Source organism: Octodon degus, unplaced genomic scaffold, assembly GCF_000260255.1.
Source record: "Octodon degus isolate 3935 unplaced genomic scaffold, OctDeg1.0 scaffold00015, whole genome shotgun sequence".
Classification (NCBI taxonomy): Eukaryota; Metazoa; Chordata; class Mammalia; order Rodentia; family Octodontidae; genus Octodon; species Octodon degus.
In genome coordinates, this window is record NW_004524591.1 from 9,611,177 (window position 1) to 9,619,720 (window position 8,544).

The 8,544-nt window shown below is 36.0% G+C and overlaps 1 pseudogene; it reads left to right on the forward strand.

The window, feature by feature from the left end:
- Nucleotides 1–844: 844 nt before the first annotated feature.
- LOC105741512 lies at nt 845–1,402 on the forward strand (annotated as a pseudogene).
- Nucleotides 1,403–8,544: the final 7,142 nt, after the last annotated feature.

The window sequence follows — 8,544 nt, forward strand, 5'->3', positions numbered from 1 at the left end:
GTAGAGACGATTGGCTAAAAGGGTTATGTTATGTTAAAATGAAAATTTAAGAATGTCACAAAAGGTTATCAAGATCATCATGCTATAATACTGTATATGATTTTGTTTCTAAATTTCTATGCAAAAATATCTAACTGTTGCCTGTTAACATTCTATAGAGATTTAAATATTAGAGTGTTCATGGTTGTTAAAAAGTTATGGTTCCATTTTATGTTGAAGATGTTTGATATTCAGATAATATAATAATGCTAGGCTTACTGTCTCGATTACAGGGTAATGTCATTGAGCTTTTCTTCTAGATGTTTAGTGACTGAAGTATAGAGACCAAAAATTAGAGAGTTAGATAGGCTAAAAGGATAGTCAATACTTTGGCCCTAGCCCTCCAAGGTCTATGAGGATTCAGGACATAAAACCCTCTACTGTGACATCATGCAACTCAGTTGAGGCCTTGATTTTCCAGTCAAAGAGATTATGTGACCACAGTGAAAAAGTGAACAACTATGAATAGCGTGCCTAAGTATATTCACCTAAAAAATTGTTAGATAGCACAAAGTTAAATTTTTATTTATACAGTTCTCACCTTAAAATGGTCTTAACTATCCAGCAGAAAAGTATAACCATAAAATGAAACAGGTAATGCCATACCATACTAATATGCTAAACTATATAAGGTTCAAATCACTAACAACTTCTGACAATTGCCAGCTGTACTGATAACTCACTTCTGTTACAGACTATTAGACTCAATTGTTCTATTGCTCTACATAGATACCAAATTTCTAAGTCTGGCATCATGAATAAAAAGGCCTTCTAGCCTTTTGGCTGGACTGCCATATTACAGTAATTTGCTCAAATAACTAACACAAAGGGCAAGAAGAGGAGAACATGGTATATGTTCTCCGGGACTTTAAGAAAACATGGAGTTGTTCCTTGGGCCACATATATGTGAATCTACAGAAAAAGTGATATTGTAGATATCAAGGGAATGGATACTGTGCAAAAAGGAATGCCTCACGAATGTTACCATGGCAAAACAGGAAGAGCTTACAACATTACCCAGCATGCTGTTGGTATTGTTGTAAACAAGCAAGTTAATGGCAAGATACTTGCCAAGAGAATTCATGTGCAAAGTGAGCACATTAAACACTCAAAAAGTCATGATACCTTCCTGAAACATGTCAAGGAAAATGATCAGAAAAAGAAGGAAGCCAAAGAGAAAGGTACCTGGGTTCAGCTGAAGCGCCTGCCTGTGCCGCCCAGAGAAGTGCACTTTGTGAGGACCAATGGGAAGGACCCTGAGTTGTGGGAACCTATTCCCTATGAATTCATGACACAAACTGGGGTTTGTTGCTCTGCCATTCAGCACCTAAATGGCAACTTAAGTGTCCTAGGTCCTATATAAAATTTTTAAAAAATCATCCTGTGTTGTAAGGGTGATTTTCTTATTGAACAGGTATGTGGTATCTTCTTACCTCAAAAATATTTGCAGCAGATTTTCACTGTACCTAGTAATTGTGTCTAGTCTTTACTCTTCTGTGTTCTTCTTGCTAAAAGATATTGCTGATGTATTATGAAGGTGTATACCCAAATATTCAAATATTTATAAAATATTTATATTGGCTTGAAGATCTCGTAAATCACTATGGGGAAAAATGTATCAAACTAAATAGTAGTCACTTCAGAAACCAATGGAAGTCCATTTCAGTTAAATAAAAATTTTAAAGCAGCTATTTTTTAAAAGGGCTTCTAAAGAGTTCTCCAAACATAGTTTCTTCAACTGAAAGGGAACATCATCATCCACAAAACAAAACAAGAAAGGAAGATATGACCAATAGCTAGAAATTGACGATATGTGAGAGGGAAGGAGGAAACCTCATTGCCTAAAGCACTCAAGGTACCCCAGTCCTGTGAAAAACATCCTGCCTGGACCTTACGGGCTATTTGTAGCTAGGCAACACTGTGTCTTGTAACTTTGCAATGTTATAAATAAACATCTAAAAATAAAAAAATAGATATCCCTACTGTTGTTCTAGGGGCCTTTGCCTATGAGGCTTGGTCCAGCACCTGACCCCAGCTATTATCTCTTGTATTTATTTTCTGAATCCTCTGATAATTTTCTCCTGGGGACTATCTAGAGACCAACAGATCACTACAGCCAGTACCATGCTATCTTTCTTACTATCACTCTGCTATATGGTTTGTGGTTTTGTGGGCTTATTTTCTTCCAGAACTGGTGGTTAAATGCAAGATACAATATTTCACTCCTTTGTTTATTTATTTTATTTTTAGACAGTGTCTTGCTAAGTCAATCAATTGCCAAGTCTCAAACTTGCAATCCTGTTTGGGCCTCTCAGCTTGATAGGATTCCAGGCATATATCAGCATGCCTGAGTTTATAGTATGTCTTAAAATCAGGTATTAAATTCTCTCCTGATTTATTCTTTTTATTTAAGATACTTAGGCTATTTGAGGTCTTAGTCTATTTGAGGTCTTTCAAATGTCCATATGAATTTTAGGATTGTACTTTTCTCTTTTGAGGAGAATGTCATTGATATTTTAATAGGAATTGCATTGAATCTGCAGCATGTATATTTTAACAATATTAATTATTTTAATTCATAAATGTGAGAAGTCTTTCAATTATGTGTGTGTGTGTGTTTGTGTGTTCTCCACTTTCTTAGTTAATTTTATCACTAGCGTGTTTTTTGTTTGTTTTGTTTTACTTGGCTTTGCTTTAGTTCATTGGTAGCTGTTATTAAATCAGACTGCTCTCAAGATTTCTTTCTTAGCTAGCTTGTTCTTGGTGATAAAAATGCTACTGATTTTTGTATGCTGTTTGCATTCTGCTATTTTAATGAGTTTGTAAAATTAGTTCTAATAGTTGTCTAGTGGAGTGTTCAATTTTTTGTATATATAGAATCAAACAACCTATCAATAGGAATAATTTTACTTGTTCTCCTCCAATCCATGTATCTTTTATTCTTTTTTCCTTGTCTAATTATTCTGGCTCAAATTTCCATAATATACTAATTAAGAGTAGTGAGAATGAATTTCTGTGTCTTGTTCCTGATCATAGAGAAAAAGGCTTCAGCTTTTCTCCATCCAATATATTATTGGTTATGGATCTGTTCTACATGGTTTTCATTATGTGGATATCCTACTCTTCCATACCTAACTTTGGGTTTAGGAATTTTATCAAAAAGTTATGTTTAATTTTATTAGATCATTTCTCCAAATATTGGTGTGTCGCTTAAGATTTGTATATGAAGTACAATCAAAAGACGTGGTGAAGGGCTGTGGAGATAGCTCAGTGGTCTAGGTTCCTGCCTGGCAAGCCTAAAGATCTGGGTTTGATCCCCAGTACCACATGCCCTGCCGGCTCAGGGCACCAATCCTGCCACTGAAATCAGGTGTGGTGGCACACACCTGTAATCCCAGCACTGGGGAGGCTGAGACAGGAGGATCACTACGAGTCTGAGCTTCATAGGGAGATCCTGCACCAAACAAATAAATAAACAAACAAATAAAAGATAAAAAAGACATGGTTAATACTTAAATAATGTTAATTGTCATTAATTCTCTTTGAAATACTTCACCTCGCACTGAACACACATAGCCTTCCCTTGCCACTTTGTGAAGTAGTTCTGGAAGCCTTTTTCTGAGTATCTTTATTTACTCTTTCCGGGCTGCCTGCACTCCCTAAATCAATTCAAAGCATTCATCTTCTGCAGTCCTTTAGTTCTTGTGGAAGAGTCAGACTTCTTACATTGCCAGATTTAGTAAATAAAGTGCATAAGAACACATCATCTTTTTTTTTATTTGACAAAGATTTTTGTAAATGTTTAAAGTCTGAACCAGAAACAAATTCAGGAAATCAGACTTCCAGAAATGCTTCTGAATGTGGCAAGAATGATGGGACATTGCAAGTGAAGGGGAGTACCCTAAGGGAAGTCAACAGCAATGTGTCTTTTATTGTAATCTATTTTAAAATTTTGACTTCAGCATTCACCATTTACATCGACCACACATTTCTCTTTAACCTTTCTTACATTCTTGCTTCTGTCGAGCTTCATAATGGTGATTGATCTTTTCAATGTTTGATGGTATGTTCTTGAGGATTTTTTTGTCTGTGCTTAACCATATAGGTGTGTAATTTTTTTGTTGTTGTTGTATCTTTGTCTAGTTTTGGCATCGGAGTAAAGCTGCCTCACAGAATGACCTTGGAAGAGTTCACTTCCTTTCAAATTGTTAGAATAGATTGAGAAGAGTTAGTACTAATTAAATTGGCTAAAATCTTCTTTAAAGGTTTAGCAAACTCCATCAGTGAATCCACTGGTTCTGAATTTTTACTTGATCAGAGATTGTTTATCACAATTTCAATTATATTCAGAAGGATTTTTTGTTTATTCTGGCAGCCTCATGCAGCCCTTAGGGCAGGTCTGGTTTGGCCTGAGGATCTGGGGATTGAACCACAGCATTCTGAGCCTGACTGCTTCATTTAAGCAGGCAGTTAAACAACTGAGCTAATGGACAGACACTCTCAATTATACTCAATTTCAATTACATTCAATTATATTCAATTTCATTACTTATTATTAGTCTATCTATACAGGATATAATAGACTATATCCTGTATATCCTCTTGGTTCAATTTTGGCTACAACATCTATGTACAGAAATGTATGCATTTCTTTTAAAATTTGTAATTTATATGCACACAGTTACCCATAAAAGTAAATCTTTTATGTCTGAGCTATCATTTGTAACATTTTCTATTTCATCTCTGATTCTATTTATTTGATTTTCTCTTTTATTATGTATTTGGTACAGGGTCTCACTACACAGTTCGAACTTGAAGTGATCCTCCTGTTTCAACCTCCCCAGCACTGGGACTACAGACATGCACCACCAAACTGGTCTTGGGGGCCAGCTCAGCACCACGGGTGGGGCCAGTGTGGCATGTGGCACTGGCGATTGAACCCGGGTCCTTGCACTTGCCTCGGCAGGTGCTTAGACTGCTGAGCTACCTCTGTAGCCCCTGGGTCTTTCTCTTCTAATCTTAGTTTGTCTTCACAAAGTGTTTCAATTTCATTTTTATGTTTAGAAAAATCTTCATTTCCTTTACTTTTGCTTTCTATCACCCAAAATCCACTCTGATTTTTTTTTTCTTTCTGCTAGTATTAGATTTATTTCTTCTTGTTTCTTTTTCTAAGTCCTTGACATATATCACTAGGCTACTAGTTAAAATCTTGCTGTTTTTATGTAGGTGCTTGTTGCTATAAATTGGCTCTTATTCTGTTTCTGTTCTCTTCCGTATATTATAGGTATGTTGTGTTTTCATTCCACAATATTTTTCTTTTTATTTTTAGTAGCCCCATTGTACATTCAAAGCATGTTGTTCACTGTTCATATATTTGTATAATTTCTATAGATTAATTTTATTGATTGTATGTTTTATTCTTTGTAGTTACAAATGCCAGAATCTATTATTTTAATTTTTAAAAAATTTAACACCTGTTATGTGATGAGCATATGGTCTACTCTAAAAGAAGTTCCATGTGCCAGTGAAAACAATACGTGCTTTGAGGGTCTTGTATGTATGCTTTATAGATAACTCATAGGTGTGTGCTATTTGTCATGTAGTTTAACTTAAATATTTCTTGGTTTATTTCCCCTAAATGATTTGTCCACTGATAAAGTGGACTATAGAAGTCATCCATTTTTACTGTATTTGAGCTTATTTCTCCCTTAGATCTGTCTTAATCACTTTTCTTGATTGCTGAGACAAAAGTGTGCAAAATTAAAAAGAGAAAAGTTTATTTAGCTCACAGTTTGTAGAGGCTTCAATCCATAAATTTGCTGGCTCAAGGCAGAGTAGTGTAGTAGAGGACAGCAGTTCATGGAGGCAAACAGTACAAAACAAGCAAGACAAGCCTCTTTATCCCCCTTACATTGTATCCAGGTCACTGGGATTAGGGCGGTACCAAACCAATCAATGGACTGATTTTACTAAATCAGTAATCCTTGATATAGCACTCTTAATCCTAGCATTGCACCATGAATCAGTCACACACTCTAGATCCAGCCACCTCTGAAAAAGCCTCACTTATGAGTACATGAGACTTTGGAGGGACATATAAACACAAGCCATAACAAGATTTAGTAGTCCGTTTCATGAGACTGTGTACTGTAGCATTGGACATACTTGGATGTATAACTTACATCTTCATGTTGAATTGATCCATTCATTGTTATTCCATGTTCTGCTTTCTCTCTTGAAGTCTACTGCAGAGGATTGAAATGCAGCTGCCTGTGTTCATTTTTGTGTTCATTTGCATGGAGTGCCTTTGTCCATCCTTTCATTTTCAGTCCTTATTTCTTTGTGAGTGAAGTAAGACTCATGTAGGTAGCATAATTTTTGTTTGAAAAAAATTATCATAAAACATGTATCTTTTAAATGGAGAACTTAATCTAGGTATAGTCAAACAGAGGTTGTTATTGATAAAGACCTAATTTTGTCATTTAAAATTTTTTCTTCTAAAAAATAAAATTTTTCTTCTGTACCAAATATCCTTTGGTTTTTCATCCTGTTTACCACCTGGCTTAGTGGTTTATTGAACTAATAAGATTTAATTACTCTCTTATTTTCTTTGTATACCTACTCTTTGGGTGGATGTTGTACTTTTGATGGTGCTGATGCGAGTTATCTTCTTTTTTACCTTGTAGACTCTATTATACTTCTTTTGCAAGGTCATTTTAGTGTGAAGAATTGCTTCAGGTTTTTGTCATGGAAGGTTTCTATTTCACTTTCATTTCTGAAAGGTAGCCTTTCTTAGTGTAGTATTTTTGGTTCTCAGTTATTTTCTTACAGGACTTTGAATATTTTATCCATTCCCTTCTAGGCCACAAGGAGTCTGCTCAGAAGTGCACTTAATATCAAATATGACTTGGCTTATTAATTGGCAGTTTTTTAGAACCCTCTCCTTGTCTTGTACTTTGGACCATTGAACTACACAGCATACTGCAATGAAGATAATGTGATCATTGCCATTTGGAATTCTACAGCTCTCTGGTACATGGATTCTTTATTTTTTCAATTTTGAAAATTAGGGAAGTTTTCAAAAACTACTTAATTTGATATGTTTTTTATTCCTATCCTATATTTTCCAATCAGATACTCAAAAATGCAATATTTGTTCATTTACTGGTATTCCAACCAGTTTTAAGGTTGTCTTTCTTCTTATTTCTGTTTATTTATTGTCTGGTTAGTATCTGCCTTCATGGTTGATATTCTTTCTTCTGCTTTATCTGGTTTGTTCTTGAAACTTTCAGTTTTTAATTTCTGAGCCAGTGTCTTAAAATATTGTTCAGGCTGACTTTGAAATATGAAGCCGTGGCTGGCTTTAGATCTGGGGCAATCCTGCCTCAGCTTCCTCAATGCTTGAATTGCAGGCATGTGCCAACATGCCTGGTTCTCAATTTTAGTTCTTACATGACTCAATGAACTGTTCATTTCCAAGATTGCTTTTCAGTTCTGCTTCACAAAAATCTCTGTCCATCTGCTGAATTTGTCATTCATTTCATGAATTATTTCTCTAATCTCATTGAATGATGCCTGTGTTCTCTTCAATTTCATTCAGTGCGCTTATAAATATAGCTTTACAATCTTTAATCATGCATTTCATTCATATCCTTTCCTTTGAGGCCTGCAGTTAATGAGCAATTGCGTTCTCTTGGAACTAACACATTACCTTATTTTCTGTATTTCTTGTGACCTGAGATTGAGAATTGTGTGTTCTGTGGATTAGTTGTTCTCTACCAGTTTAACAACTTTCATAATTGAAGGATTCCCTACTGAAGCTATGTATTTGAATGTCAGTTTGGACATGGGAATATACTTTATCTGGACTTTCTGAACTGCAGCAAGGAGGGTTGGGTCTGGTGTATGTGGTTCCATGGGTTGGAAGAGTCCTTCTGTTTTTAGGGTCCAGCTGGTGAAGAGAGTATGCTAGTAACTGAGTTAGGTCTGCCTCACAGAGCAACAGGGCAGGGATGACTGTTGTGTGGGCGCGCCAATCACAGAGGGTTAGTGCTGTAAACATGCAGCAGAGGAGATGCTTCCTCAGCTGCTGTGCTGTTCCCTTGAGCTCAGGTGACCAGGGCCATCCTGGACAGTTAGGTAGGTGGATATAAAGTGTGCAGCAGGGCTGAAGCCAACTGAGAAGCTTGCAGTGGTGAAGCAGCAAGGCTCAGCATCCCCATAAAAGTCAAATTCTAGCTTCGCTTTTCCTTTACTGAAGCAAGCTGAGCTCTCATAATACAGCCAGGTATGTCTTATGGTGGTTCTCTAAGGAAGAGGACATGGGACTATTTGACTATCTTGTCCTCTCAACAAACAAGTTCTTAACCCAGGACCAACCCACTTTATGTTTTGCTATTGCTCATCTCAACAGTTAGATGGAAGGCTGAAGTAGTGCTTTTTGCTAATTGTATAAGCTTAAAGAACACTTATGGGCAATTTTGGTGTTAATTATTTAGAGATAAA